The sequence below is a fragment of the Leptonotus elevatus genome, unplaced genomic scaffold (assembly GCF_054856555.1).
Source record: "Leptonotus elevatus isolate MCC_2025b unplaced genomic scaffold, RoL_Lele_1.0 HiC_scaffold_148, whole genome shotgun sequence".
Taxonomy (NCBI): Eukaryota; Metazoa; Chordata; class Actinopteri; order Syngnathiformes; family Syngnathidae; genus Leptonotus; species Leptonotus elevatus.
Genome location: NW_028233539.1, coordinates 47,501 through 50,965, shown reverse-complemented (window position 1 = coordinate 50,965; position 3,465 = coordinate 47,501).

Here is a 3,465-nt window from a genome sequence, read left to right as displayed (position 1 = left end):
AGGATGAGGAGGGGGAAAATGTGGCCAGTCAGGCCGACCTGAAGTGCCTCTTAGGCGGATAAGGGTTGGGCGAAACTCCCTTGAAAGTGGCACTCTGAAAAAATTTCCAAGTTTGGCTGACTTAGAAAAAATTCGAGAACCAGGATGAGGAGGGGGAAAATGTGGCCAGTCAGGCCGACCTGAAGTGCCTCTTAGGCGGATAAGGGTTGGGCGAAACTCCCTTGAAAGTGGCACTCTGAAAAAATTTCCAAGTTTGGCTGACTTAGAAAAAATTCGAGAACCAGGATGAGGAGGGGGAAAATGTGGCCAGTCAGGCCGACCCGAAGTGCCTCTTAGGCGGATAGGGGTTGGGCGAAACTCCCTTGAAAGTGGCACTCTGAAAAAATTTCCAAGTTTGGCTGACTTAGAAAAAATTCGAGAACCAGGATGAGGAGGGGGAAAATGTGGCCAGTCAGGCCGACCTGAAGTGCCTCTTAGGCGGATAGGGGTTGGGCGAAACTCCCTTGAAAGTGGCACTCTGAAAATATTTCCAAGTTGGGCTGACTTAGAAAAAATTCGAGAACCAGGCTGAGGAGGGGACCATCTGGCAAGGGAGTCCGACCTAAAGTGCATCTAAAGCGGATATGGGTTGGTCGAGCCTCCCTTGATTTGCCCTGGAGCTCCCACGTCTTAAAAAGGTCTCTCCTATAATTGTACACCAACCATTTTGAGGTTTGGGTGCAAACCTCTCGAATGGGGGGACTCGGTCCCCTATCTACAGCGCCCCTAATGACGACAGGTGGTACTGCGCCCCTGGTAGCCCGGCCATTGAAAATGAATGGGCCCATTCATTTCAATGGGGAATTTCGACCCCTGGTTGCCCGCCATTCATTTCAATGGGGAATTTCGACCCCTGGTCGCCCGCCATTCATTTCAATGGGGACTTTCGACCCCTGGTTGCCCGCCATTCATTTCAATGGGGGATTTCGACCCCTGGTCGCCCGCCATTCATTTCAATGGGGGATTTCGACCCCTGGTAGCCCGCCATTCATTTCAATGGGGGACTTCGACCCCTGGTAGCCCGCCATTCATTTCAATGGGGGACTTGGACCCCTGGTAGCCCGCCATTCATTTCAATGGGGGATTTCGACCCCTGGTCGCCCGCCATTCATTTCAATGGGGGATTTCGACCCCTGGTAGCCCGCCATTCATTTCAATGGGGGACTTCGACCCCTGGTTGCCCGCCATTCATTTCAATGGGGGATTTCGACCCCTGGTCGCCCGCCATTCATTTCAATGGGGGATTTCGACCCCTGGTCGCCCGCCATTCATTTCAATGGGGGATTTCGACCCCTGGTAGCCCGCCATTCATTTCAATGGGGGACTTCGACCCCTGGTAGCCCGCCATTCATTTCAATGGGGGACTTGGACCCCTGGTAGCCCGCCATTCATTTCAATGGGGGACTTCGACCCCTGGTTGCCCGCCATTCATTTCAATGGGGGACTTCGACCCCTGGTTGCCCGCCATTCATTTCAATGGGGGATTTCGACCCCTGGTCGCCCGCCATTCATTTCAATGGGGGATTTCGACCCCTGGTAGCCCGCCATTCATTTCAATGGGGGACTTCGACCCCTGGTTGCCCGCCATTCATTTCAATGGGGGACTTCGACCCCTGGTTGCCCGCCATTCATTTCAATGGGGGATTTCGACCCCTGGTCGCCCGCCATTCATTTCAATGGGGGATTTCGACCCCTGGTAACCCGCCATTCATTTCAATGGGGGACTTCGACCCCTGGTTGCCCGCCATTCATTTCAATGGGGGACTTCGACCCCTGGTTGCCCGCCATTCATTTCAATGGGGGATTTCGACCCCTGGTTGCCCGGCATTCGTTCCTATGTGGCGGGGGATTTCAACCCCAGGTCGCCCTCGTGTGGTTCTTTTTGGCGCAGCTGACGGGCTCCGCTGCTCGTGGAGGTTTGCTAGTGGAGGATAACCCCCTGCCTGGGCAACTCGAACGCCCGGCATTCGTTCCTATGTGGCGGGGGATTTCAACCCCAGGTCGCCCTCGTGTGGTTCTTTTTGGCGCAGCTGACGGGCTCCGCTGCTCATGGAGGTTTGCTAGTGGAGGATAACCCCCTGCCTGGGCAACTCGAACGCCCGGCATTCGTTCCTATGTGGCGGGGGATTTCAACCCCAGGCCGCCCTCGTGTGGTTCTTTTTGGCGCAGCTGACGGGCTCCGCTGCTCATGGAGGTTTGCTAGTGGAGGATAACCCCCTGCCTGGGCAACTCGAACGCCCGGCTCCCCCCCGGTCCGCTGGAGCTCCTCCAACGGCCAGCAACAAGCCCCGAAGACGGGCGCGCTCCCCGCGGTCCGCTGGAGCTCCTCCAACGGCCAGCAACAAGCCCCGAAGACGGGCGCGCTCCCCGCGGTCCGCTGGAGCTCCTCCAACGGCCAGCAACAAGCCCCGAAGACGGGCGCGCTCCCCCCGGTCCGCTGGAGCTCCGCCAACGGCCAGCAACAAGCCCCGAAGACGGGCGCGCTCCCCCCGGTCCGCTGGAGCTCCTCCAACGGCCAGCAACAAGCCCCGAAGACGGGCGCGCTCCCCCCGGTCCGCTGGAGCTCCTCCAACGGCCAGCAACAAGCCCCGAAGACGGGCGCGCTCCCCGCGGTCCGCTGGAGCTCCTCCAACGGCCAGCAACAAGCCCCGAAGACGGACGCGCTCCCCCCGGTCCGCTGGAGCTCCGCCAACGGCCAGCAACAAGCCCCGAAGACGGGCGCGCTCCCCGCGGTCCGCTGGAGCTCCTCCAACGGCCAGCAACAAGCCCCGAAGACGGGCGCGCTCCCCCCGGTCCGCTGGAGCTCCGCCAACGGCCAGCAACAAGCCCCGAAGACGGGCGCGCTCCCCCCGGTCCGCTGGAGCTCCTCCAACGGCCAGCAACAAGCCCCGAAGACGGGCGCGCTCCCCCCGGTCCGCTGGAGCTCCTCCAACGGCCAGCAACAAGCCCCGAAGACGGGCGCGCTCCCCGCGGTCCGCTGGAGCTCCTCCAACGGCCAGCAACAAGCCCCGAAGACGGGCGCGCTCCCCGCGGTCCGCTGGAGCTCCGCCAACGGCCAGCAACAAGCCCCGAAGACGGGCGCGCTCCCCGCGGTCCGCTGGAGCTCCTCCAACGGCCAGCAACAAGCCCCGAAGACGGACGCGCTCCCCCCGGTCCGCTGGAGCTCCTCCAACGGCCAGCAACAAGCCCCGAAGACGGGCGCGCTCCCCGCGGTCCGCTGGAGCTCCTCCAACGGCCAGCAACAAGCCCCGAAGACGGGCGCGCTCCCCCCGGTCCGCTGGAGCTCCTCCAACGGCCAGCAACAAGCCCCGAAGACGGGCGCGCTCCCCGCGGTCCGCTGGAGCTCCTCCAACGGCCAGCAACAAGCCCCGAAGACGGGCGCGCTCCCCGCGGTCCGCTGGAGCTCCGCCAACGGCCAGCAACAAG